The sequence below is a fragment of the Aethalodelphis obliquidens genome, unplaced genomic scaffold (assembly GCF_003676395.1).
Source record: "Aethalodelphis obliquidens isolate GAN/ISIS:26980383/991018 unplaced genomic scaffold, ASM367639v1 scaffold64, whole genome shotgun sequence".
NCBI lineage: Eukaryota > Metazoa > Chordata > Mammalia > Artiodactyla > Delphinidae > Aethalodelphis > Aethalodelphis obliquidens.
This window is the reverse complement of record NW_020838008.1, coordinates 820,635-833,066: the sequence shown is the minus strand read 5'-3', so window position 1 is coordinate 833,066 and position 12,432 is coordinate 820,635. Positions and strand designations below refer to the sequence as shown.

Sequence of the window (12,432 nt, the reverse complement as noted above, 5' to 3'; positions counted from 1 at the left end):
GACATGAGCATCCACAAATTTTGGTATCTGAGGGAGGTCCTAGAACCAATCCTGTGCAGATACCAAGGGACAAGTGTATGTTGTTACTACTACATCAGCGGTCCCCAACCTTTTTGGCACCAGGGACCGTTTTCCTGGAAGACAATTTTTCCACTGATGGTGGCTGGTGGGCGGGTGTGTTGATGGGATGGTTTTGGGATGATTCAAGCGCATTACATTTATTGGGCACTTTATTTCTACTATTATTACACTGTAATATATAATGAAATAACTACACAACTCACCATAATGCAGGATCAGTGGGAGCCCTGAGCTTGTTTTCACTTGCCACTCACACATAGGGTTTTGAGAGGAGTCTGCAGGCAATTGATTTATTATGGTCTCTGCAGTCAAACCTCTGCTGATGATAATCTGTATTTGCAGCTGTTCCCCAGTGCTAGCATCACCGCCTCAGCTCAACCTCAGATCATCAGGCATTAGATTCTCATAAGGAGCACGCAACCTAGATCCCTCGCATGCACACTGCACAGTAGGGTTTGAGCTCCTTTGAGAATCTAATGCTGCCGCTGATCTGATAGGAGGCAGAGCTCAAGCGGTAATGCAAGTGATGGGGAACGGCTATAAATACAGATGAAGCTTCGCTCACTTACTCGCTGCTCACCTCTTGCTGTGCAACCCAGTTCCTAACAGGCCACGGACCAGTACCAGTCTGTGGCCTGGGGGTTGGGGAACCCCGTACTATATGTAGTTTTATCTGCCTCTTCCCATTTGCAGTTAGTATTTGAACCCAAAGGTGACGTTATGTCCAGCCTGGATTTTACCGGCAATAATGTAATTCAAAATGTGATGTCTAGGGGACTTCTCTGGTGGCCCAGTGGTTAAGAATCCACCTTCCAATGCAGGGGACGTGGGTTCAATCTCTGGTCAGGGAACTGAGATCCCACAGGCTGTGGGGCAACTAAGCCTGCGTGCCGCAACGAAAGATTCCATGTGCCTCAAATAAGACCCAATGCAGCCAAAAACAAATAAATTTTTTTTTTTTAAAGAATGTGATGTCTAGGAGCAAGTTATACCTTAAGGCAAAAACCACTTATAAACAATAAACCTTCCAAACAGGCAAAAATGACTGTAATTTTCCTTTATTTACTCAACACTTATTGAAGAGCTACTAAGTGCCAAGCATACGACTAAATATAATATGCCATCAAAACACGATTATAACAACAAAACACACTTCACACCCAGTAGGATAGCTATTATGATAAAAAATTAAAAATAGAAAATACGTTTTGGAGAAGATGCAGAGAAATTGGAATCCTTGAATACCACTAGTAGGAATGTAAAATGGTGCAGCCACTACAGAAAACCAGTATGGCAGGTCCTCAAGAAAAAAAAAAAAATCAAAAGTAGAATTACTGTCGATTCAGTAATTCCACTTCTGGATATACACCCAAAAAAAATTAAAAGTAGGGTCTCAAAGAGATAGTTGTACACCCATGTTCATAGCAGTATTAATCACAGTAGCTAAAAAACAGAAGCAACCCAAGTTTCTATCTATAGATAAAAGCATAAGCATATATGGTGTATACACATACAATGGAATGTTATTTAGCCTTAAAAAGGGAGGAATTTCTGATGCATGCAACAAACATGGATGAACCTTGAGGACATTATACTAAATAAAATAAGCCAGGCACAAAAGGACAAATACCCTATGACTCTACTTATATGAGTTACTTGGAATAGTCAATTTCACAGGCAAAGTTGAGTAGTGGTTACCAGAGGCTGGGAGCATGCGGAAATGGAGAGTTACTGTTTACTGGGTATGGAGTTTCCATTGAGGAAGAAACATAAAAACTTCTGAAGATGGATGGTCACAAAACCAAGTGAATGCACGTAATGCCACAAAAAAGTACACTTTAAAAATGGTTAGGGACTTCCCTGGTGGTTAAGAATCCACCTGCCAATGCAGGGGACAAGGGTTCAAGCCCTGGTCCGGGAAGATCCCACATGCCGCGGAGCAACTAAGCCCATGTGCCACAACTACTGAGACTGCGCTCTAGAGCCCACAAGCCACAACTACTGAGCCCATGCGCCCTAGAGCCCGTGCTCTGCAACAAGAGAAGCCGCCGCAACGAGAAGCCCGTGCACCATAATGAAGAGTAGCCCCCCACTTCGCTGCAACTAGAGGAAGCCCGCATGCAGCAACAAAGACCCAATGCAGCCAAAAATAAAAACGGTTAAAGTGATAATTTTTGTTATGTATGTTTTACCCCAATTTAAAAAACAGTGCAGCAATGCCTTAAGAGTTTAACTTCCAACCTAGAATTCTATACTCAGCAAAAATTCCAATCAACGTGAACACAGAAACAAGTTGAGTTCACACATACAATACCTCATAAACTCAGGAACCTCCTGGAATAAACAAAACCTCTAAAACAGCAAACCAAGAAGGGGCCGTTTGCAACTGACACCACAAATTACCTACCAAAATCCATTTACAACATATTTTTCCCTTGCAGTTCTCTTGCAAAGAGGGTGAAAAGCTAAATACTTTCTCAGCCTCCCTTGTAGCTTGGGATAGCCATAGGCCACTTTTCTTGAAAATAATCTGAATAGTCATAGCGCCTTTATTTACAGTCTCCCAAAACTGTAAATACACCAACTGTCCCCTTCAAAGAGTGAGTAAATGTAGCATAACCATACAGTTGAATATTACTCACGAATGAAAAGGAATCAACTATTGAACAACACGAATCTCAAATGCATTACGCTAAACGAAAGAAGCCAGACTTAAAAGGTTGCATACTGTATGATGCAATTTTTATGACATTCTGGAAAAGACAAAACTAGAAAAATAAAGCAGATCAGAGATTGCCAAGAACTGGGGGATGACAAGGGGGTCTAACACAGGAGACAGAAGGCTCCCCCAAATGACAGTCAAAAAATATCAAGATGACATCTTGACTGCTGACAGCTGACAGGAGGCCTATAGAGCAACCAAATCTAATCAGAGCAGGAAAATAGTGGGGATACCAAAGAGATGCCTCCAAGAAAATGTTCTTGACCATCTAAAGAAGTTAATTTGCACATATGAAAAAGTATAGGGACTTCCCTGGTGGCACAGTGGTTAAGAATCCACCTGCCAATGCAGGGGACACAGGTTTGAGCCCTAGTCCGGGAAGATCCCACATGCTGCGGAGCAACTAAGCCCGTGCGCCACAACTACTGAGCCTGTGCTCTAGAGCCTGAGAGCCACAACTACTGAAGCCCATGCGCCTAGGGCCCATGCTCCGCAATGAAGAGGAGACCCCGCTTGCCGCAACTAGAAAAAGCCCACGCTCAGCAATGAAGACACAATGCAAACAAAATTTAAATAAATTATTTTTTAAAAAAAGAAGAAAAAGCATAGAGTTTAATCAGTGGTGGGTATATAGAAACCTAAGCAACTGTGGGAAAAAAAACCAAAACAATTATTTTTCCCCATAAAAGGCAACACGGCTCAACTGTAATGCCTATATGATCACTGCAACTTTTTATTTAAATTTACTATGTGCTGAGCACCAAGGTGAATGTTTTACATAAATTTCTCCCTGTAATCCTCAACACTCCATAGAATTTGGCATAATCCGCATTTTAAGGATGGGAAATAAAACTTGAAAAGGTTCTACACAGGCCAATGAGATGTAATATAGTTAAGTCCCAATCGCTTATTTCCTAGGGTACAGAGCCTACAAACCAAACCAGGTACTAAATTACAAAATAACTGTTGCCATCATAATCCTAAACTAGCAAAACAGTAGCAAGAGGCCAGGATGGAGGAGACAAAACTCTTAATTATGAAAACAAGCCACACAACATCCAGCTGTAGACACTGCAGTCTCCAAAACACAAGACTTATGGCTAGAGACACCATAATTTGTAGCCTATCTTTAGCACGCCTTACCATCTCCCTAACTTTTCCTGACAGTCATATACACTCAGAAAAATAGCAATGTTGAACAACATGAACATTTAAAATAACATCAAAGTAAACCCTTTTATATTATCAAGAATTTTAAATCACTGCTTGAATCGAAGGTCCATTGGAACTTCACAACTAGGAGGTCACTGGTGATCACTGCCAATACATTTTTGAAACAGTGGTGTGGAAAAAGCCAAGGTGAGTGAGGGAGAGTGGCAGTAAACTAATCATACTTGCAAGAGGTGGTAGCTAGAAAGAGATACAGAGCATCAAAGCAGAATTTTGTCAGGATGAGGTACAGTGAGCAATTCTAATACACTGTAAGCCCCATGAGGACAGTGATTACATCTGTCCTGTCGCTTTTGTTCTTCCAGGGCCTAACACAGGGTGTGCGCTTAATTAGTTAATATATATTTACTGAACAAAAGAGGCCTATCTATAAGCTGAAGAGGATATAATTGAGAGGCATTAAATTGAGATAGCAATAAAGAAAAATGATTCACTTGGACAGGAAGAGAGTGCCCTCTCCTCAGGCCAACAGAATGAAGGGCAGGTATGGCAGCAGCTAAATTTTTAGGAGATTAGGAGACAGACAATGGAGTCGGTTGTATTTGTCTTTACTTTTTTAGTAAAAGAGAAAAAACACCTGCAGAAAATGCATACTAGACGAGTGGGGGTGGAGGAATGTAAGAAAATGGCAAAGGTTTTAACTGCTACTAAGCTGAATATGAGAGGAAGCTAAAAGAAGTAAAAAGAACAGAAAGTGATATGGAGGATCCCAACTGAAAGCAGAAATCTTGACCTTCTAGTGGCACTAATCCACATGTTACCATGAAATCAACTAGACTGTCAAAAATTCAGGATCACAACTTAAATGAATAATCAAGGTAGAAGTAGATTAAGATGAACAGATCCTTTGCTGAAATATCCCACAAAATAAAAAGAACTTGAATTTCAAACTAGAAAGAGTCCACTTACTCAAGTCACGGATGATGTCGCCAGGTGAAGAGCTGCTCATATCTACCTCTAACACTGGGGCCTTTCTCATAAGCTTTAAGCTTCAATACATATTTGAAAACATCCCTTCCTAAAGAATGTTCTCTCTCCAGTTTATTACAACCCTGGATGCCAGATTCGCAACCCCATTAAAGGTAAAAATAACACTTTAAAGTAATGTTTTGCATTAAACATGTGTTTCATTCTAATATAATATGGTGACTCAATCTTTTGGACCATTAAGTACTTAGACAATTTGAAGAAAACTATGGACCACCCCCCCCCCTCAGAAAAAGGCATATCCACAGAAATTTCTGCCTGAAATTTCAGGAGAATTATATCTCATCTCTCCCCCGCCTTCCCCCAAAACCCATCCATGAACAGCCCACTCCACCACCTCAATGCCCATGGATGGATACCCAGGCCAAAAACCCTGCTCTAAGAATTTAGTAGAGCTCTAAACTGTACTTAAAGCTTAAGAGTATCCCTGGATCAAGCAAAATTTAAAACTATAACTGCTAATTTGGTCATTAAACAACATCATATAATTCACACTTTTTTAATGGTCTCTATTCTCCCTTAAAAACAAAAGGCACCTGCTTTGTTCCCAAAGGAACAATTAGGGGAAAACTCTGACCCTCAATAAACTTACACTTAGTATTTAATCAACATACTACCTATGTCCTTTCTGAAGAAACTGTTATCAAGATCTGCTGAGATGGTACAAACCCAATCAACTAATTGTAACGTTAAAAGAGTCTGCTGTTTTAGGTGAATATAATTAGCAGGAAAACGTATACATCCTCCCCTCTGAACCACACTTAAGAGCATGAATTGGAAACAGACTAACCATCTATGCCCTACAAATATCTGCTTGAATCAACTGGCCTAAATGTGGCACATAAAAAATTATGTACTTCAATGGAATATTACTCAGCCACGAAAAAATGAAATATTGCCATTTGTAGCAACATGGATGCACCTTAGAGATTATCATACTGAGTGAAGTAAGCCAAATATATGATATAACCTATATGCAGAATCTAAAAAATAATACAAATGAACTTACTTACAAAACAGACACAGAAAACAAACTTATGGTTACCAAAGGATTGGGGGAAGATATCAATAAATTAGGAATATGGAATTAACAGATACACACCACTATACATAAAATAGTTAAGCAACAAGGATTTACTGTATAGCACAGGGAACTATATTAAATATCTTGTAATAACCTGTAATGGAAAATAATCAGAAAAAAATATATGTATAACTCAATCACTTTGCTGTACACCTGAAACTAACAATATTTTAAACCAACTATACTTCAATTTAAAAAAATAAAAATACTCCCTGGGGAAGTACAAAATAATAATAACAACGTATTTCACATCAATAAATTTTAAATGTTGAGCCTACTAGATTGAAAATTAAATTTGGGATTTAACACTGTCTGCCACTTAAAAGATGATTCAATGGATGAGATGTCCAAGACAAAGGTATACTACAATGCCCTAACTGATCCAACCTATCCCCTTTAGACTGTATCATATCCAACTAGGGAAGCCTAGAAACCCGTTATCAGCCTTCTCAAGGCCCTCTTTTTAAAAAGCCAGATTTCTCTCTCTGCTGCCAAGGCCTAAAATGGGGAAAGCATTATGTAAAAAACCAGCACTTTTCAAAGCAGAATCAAACCTACTAAGTTTTTGGTTTGGCTCTGTTACTGCTCCAAGAGCTACTACAAAGCATTTGAAATTGCCAGAACCCTGCCTCCAGAAACAGAGGCTTCAAAAAAGAAGGGCAGGAGAGGAATTGGAAAACAGAAAAACAAAACCAATTCCAGTGGCTAAATATAAAATGTTATATCAAGTTAAATAAAAAGCTGAAAATGGAGCGTGGCAATATATATGGCAAAATGAAAACTTTAATTGTAGAACCGCCATAATATTTCATGCTTAAGGGAACATGTTAAAAGTTTTAAGAATCCATTTTAATAACAAATCATTTTTACAAAAGGGTAGCAGTAAAACAAGAATATCCACTCGGAAACGATTTCCTTAATATTCTTTTGGTCATATTTCATAAGAAGTCTCCATTGCCCCTCAAAGTGGCCTATTTATTGACTTATTTATTTATAATAAGCAAGCAAGCACACACACCTGTATCTATGCTCATTTCTACCCAGATTATAACCATCAGGGCCCCAAATTCTTATTTCCCTTAGCCTTGCACTCCACCGCCATCCCCAGAGTATCTTTGCATCCACAGCTGCTGACAAAGGTTAGAGGTTCTGGGTCTACCATGAGGTAATTGCCAACAAAAAAATACAAAATACAAATGATAACACCCTGGATTGAAACCAGAAATAATGGAGTCACCTATAAGGGGTTAGCGAGACAGTTTTGAAAGGACCCTGCTTTTCAAGTGTACGATTCAGAGGAATGAGGAACATTAGTTAAAAAATAAAAGGTCAGTGCTCGTTTCAGCAGCACATATACTAAAACTGGAACGATACAGAGAAGATTAGCATGGCCCCTGCACAAGGATGACAAGCAAATTCGTGAAGCATTCCACTTTTTTTAACACAACGTTGTAAAGCAACCATACTCCAATAAAAATTAATTAAAAAGGGCTTCGTGGCGCAGTGGTTGAGAGTCCGCCTGCCGATGCAGGGGACACGGGTTTGTGCCCCGGTCCGGGAAGATCCCACATGCCGCGGAGCGGCTGGGCCCGTGAGCCATGGCCGCTGAGCCTGCGCGTCCGGAGCCTGTGCTCCGCAACGGGAGAGGCCACAACAGTGAGAGGCCCACATACCGCAAAAAAAAAAAAAAAAAAAAAAAAATTAATTAAAAAAATAAAAGGCCAAAAAATAAATAAGTAAATAAAAGACAATATTACCATACCACATTGTCACTCACCACTCTGAGAGGAATGATGGGTAGAAGGGGCTGAGTCAGCCGCAGAAAAATGACAAAATATCTACCTCCAGCATGGAATAACCTACTTGGCAGGTGATGGGCTATCAGAAAGGCCTGACTGGGTAATTCCCTGGCAGTCCAATGGATAGGATTCTGTGCTTTCACTGCCACAGGCCCGGGTTCAATCCCTGGTCGGGGAACTAAAATCCCATAATCCACACAGAGAGGCCAAAAAACAAACAAAGAAAGAAGGCTTGACTGGAACACTGTAGATATAGGGGGAAAGCCTCTTAAGAAAAAGAGAAGTTCCATGCAGACTCAATTCTACACTATAATATTAAGGAAAGCAAAAAAGACTAAAGATAGGAGGTAAATCCACAATTGTGAATGAGGAGACTAGAGGACCACAATCCTGGAAATCAACAAGACTTCTGCTGTAAAGAACATGTACTAATCATAGTTTTTTTTAAAAAAAAAAAAAGTGGCTCCTGAAATCAATCCTGGATAAATCTGAGAAACTGAGCAGAAAAAGACAAGAAATATAAGTTCAAAGCTTGTACTGGGGGGCTTCCCTCGTGGCGCAATCGTTAAGAATCCGCCTGCCAATGCAGGAGACATGAGTTCGAGCCCTGGTCCAGGAAGATCCCACATGCCACGGAGCAACTAAGCCCGTGTGCCACAACTACTGAGCCTGCGCTCTAGAGCCCGCGAGCCACGACTACTGAGCCTGCGTGCCACAACTACTGAAGCTGTGAGCCTAGAGGACATGCTCCACAACAAGAGAAGCCACCGCAATGAGAAGCCCGTGCACCACAACCAAGAGCAGCCCCCGCTCGCCGCAACTAGAGAAAGCCCGCATGCAGCAACGAAGACCCAATGCAGCCAAAAAACAAAGCTTGTACTGGACTAAAGCTGTGGTCAAGAAATATTTATGAGGAATTCCCTGGCGGTCCAGTGGTTAGGACTCTGCACTTCCACTGCTAGGGGCCCAGGTTCGATCCCTGGTCAGGGAACGAAGATCCTGGAGGCCACGCAGTGTGGCCAAAAAAAAAAAAAGTATTACAAAAAGAACTGAGGTCAAGCAGCATTACAAACATCCTAATTTGTAGAACAGAGGCATTCCTAGCAAAGCTAAGTACACTTTTTAATATTTAGAGCTGCAAATTTATTATAATAGTAGCAACTGCCATCGTATTATCGACACTCCAGGAACCACTTTACCTCCAAATTATCACATTATCTGTGCAAGGTGGGTATTACGATATCTGTTTTATAGGTGAATATATAACCTATCACATAGACCTAGGCCAAGTAATAAGGGAGTTGGGATGTACAGGTCTGTCTTGATGCCAAAGTTTGGACTCTTTCCACTACTTCACACATTCTAGCTCCTTAATAAGTTCTCTTCAGAAAACTGTGGACCCAAGGCATTCAAAAATTAATGCACCCCTATGGCTGTACAACAATATGAATGTACTTAATGTCACTGAACTGTACACCTTAAAATGGTTAAAAAGGTAAATTTTATGTTACACATATTTTATCACAATTTAAAGAATCAATTCACCCAACAATTTTGCCCACAATTACTATCACATAATTAAAGAACAAGTCATTCTAATTATATTAAAGAGGCAAGACATGAAAATGAAAATATGAGGATGAAATTAGCCTTGATACTAGAACCTGATAAGGACAGTAGAAGAAACAATAATTATAAGTCAATCTCACTGACAGATGTAGCCATAAAAATTCTAAATTGAATCCAGCATTGTATAAAAAAGAAAATACACCATAACCATGTCTAGGATGTCCCAGGAATAAAGTTGGTTTAAGAAATGAAAAATCCACACAGACTTAGAAACCAAACTTATGGTTACCAAAGGGGAAAGGTTGGAGGGAGGGATAAACTGGGAGTCTGGGATTGATGTATACACACTATTACCTTTAAAATATATATATTTTATTATATATATTATATATATACCAAAAAGGACCTACTGTATAGCATAGGGAACTCTGCTCCATATTCTGTAACAACCTAAATGGGAAAAGAATTTGAAAAAGAACAGATACATGTATATGTGTAACTGAATCACTTTGCTGAACACCTGAAACTAACACAACATTGTTAATCAACTATACTCCAATATAAATTTTTTTTTAATTTTTAAATAAAAATAAAATTCTGAAGAAATGAAAAATCATTTAATAAAATCACTTTCACAGAATAAAATTTAAAAATTTATGATCGGGCTTCCCTGGTGGCGCAGTAGTTGAGAGTCCACCTGCCGATGCAGGGGACACAGGTTCGTGCCTCGGTCCGGGAAGATCCCACATGCCGCGGAGCGGCTAGGCCCGTGAGCCATGGCTGCTGAGCCTACGCGTCCGGAGCCTGTGCTCCGCAACAGGAGAGGCCACGACAGTGAGAGGCCCGCGTACCGGAAAAAAAAAAAAAAAAATTATGATCATATAAGCATTTCAATAAAGACATTAGTGAAATTCAACATTCACTCAAAATAAAAATTCTTAGAAAACAAGAATACTCTTTGACTTGATAAAAGGTTATCTATATAAACCTGCAGCAAAAACCACACTGAATTAAAAGCATTCCTTTAAGATAACAAAAATAAACAACAAAATACAGGCATCACTGCCGTGATCACTTCCATTTAAACACTGATTTGGAGGTCCTTGCCAGCTCACTGTGGCAATTAAAAGACACACTCAAAAGATTAGAAAATAATATTTTAAAAGATCCCACTTCCCTAATAATTGTACAAACAAGTGTAAACACCTGAAACTAACACAACATTGTAAATCAACTATACTTCAACAAAAGAAGTGTAAAGAATCTTCAGCTATATTATTATAATTGGTTAAGTTTAGCAAAACTTCTAGATACAAAAATAAATGTACAAAAATTAATTACACCTATATACCAGCTAACAAAAAAAATTCTATGTCTATGGCTGCTTTTGCACTACAGTGGCAGTACTGAATAGTTATAACACAGGCAAAGCAGAAAATATTTCCTATCTGGCCCTTGAAAAACGTGCTCCAATACCTATTCACTCAATAAAAGTTATCATTCTTCCTCAACTGGATTCGACAAATTCCCAATGAAAGTCTAACAAGGGTTTGTCTCAAACCTGACAAGGTGATTCTAAAATTACACAGGGGAGCAAATAGTCAACAGCTAAGACGCTCCTTCAAACAAAAACAACAAGGCCCAAGGCTGATCGTCCAGGTAGCAAGGATTATAATGCCACAGTAATTACAACACTACAAGACTGGTACAGGGAGAGACAACCCGTGCAATGGATCAGAAGAGAAAGCCCAGAAATATGATTTCCAAAAAGATGGCAATGCATGTGGTCAGGAAAGAACAACTTTCAAAGAGGTTGAAAGAACTGGTTGACTATAGTTTAAAAAATGTTTTTTACTAGGCCATAAGTAAAAAAAGTTGTTTAACAGGTATTTTAAGAATATACAAAAGTCAAAATTATTGATTTCAGAAGAAAATAAGGTTAATTTTTTCACCCTGTATAAAGGAATTTTTATCTCATAATAGTAATTATTCTCTTAAGAGAAGCCCGCGCACCGCAACCAAGAGCAGTCCCCGCTCTACTCACTACTCTAGAGCCCCCTTCACTACTAAATAGGTGTCAATCTAAGAACTGCTAAAATTGCAAAGATTAATACCTTTTTTTTTTTTTGGCCACACAAGCGGCATGCGGGATCTTAGTTCCCCAACCAGGGATTGAACCCAGGCCCCCTGCAGTGGAAGAGCAGAGTCCTAACCACTGGACCTCCAGGGAAGTCCCAAAGATTAATAACTTTAAAATTAAAAACTTCTGTTCATAAAAAAGCAGCTGGCCCTGTGAAAATACAAGCCATAAACTGGGAAATTTTTTATCAACATACATGTGACAAGAACTAGTATTTGGATTTTATCAATATTAAGAAATACTGGGGACTTCCCTGGTGGTCCAGTAGTTAACATTTCGCCTTCCAATGCAAGGGGGTGCGGATTCAATCCCTGGTCAGGAAGCTAAGCTCCCACGTGCCTCATGGCCAAAAAACCAAAACATAAAACAGAAGGAATATTGTAACAAATTTAATAAAGACTTTAAAAATGGTCCACATTGTGCTTCCCTGGTAGTGCAGTGGTTGAGAGTCCACCTGCCGATGCAGGGGACACGGGTTCGTGCCCTGGTCCGGGAAGATCCCACATGCCGTGGAGCGGCTGGGTCCATGAGCCATGGCCGTTGAGCCTGCGCGTCTGGAGCCTGTGCTCCGCAACAGGAGAGGCCACAACAGTGAGAGGCCCACATACCACCAAAAAAAAAAAAAAGGTCCACATCAAAGAAATCTTAAAAAAAAAACTCTGATGGATAAACAAGGTCCTGTTGTATAGCACAGGGAACTACATTCAATATCCTGTAATAAACCATAATGGGAAGAATATGAAAAATATATATGTAAAACTGAATCACTTTGCTGTATACCAGAAACTAACATTGTAAATCAACTATACTTCAATTAAAA

At 39.6% G+C, this 12,432-nt stretch overlaps 1 protein-coding gene and 1 non-coding gene across 17 annotated transcripts in view; one reads left to right on the top strand and one right to left on the bottom strand.

The window, feature by feature from the left end:
• Nucleotides 1-12,432, bottom strand: part of UBAP2 (ubiquitin associated protein 2) — a 118,600-nt gene that overhangs the window by 82,953 nt on the left and 23,215 nt on the right. The window lies entirely within an intron of this gene.
• LOC113610714 (U6 spliceosomal RNA) lies at nucleotides 7,437-7,543 on the top strand. The gene has a single exon (XR_003429186.1). It is a non-coding gene; the product is annotated as a U6 spliceosomal RNA (small nuclear RNA).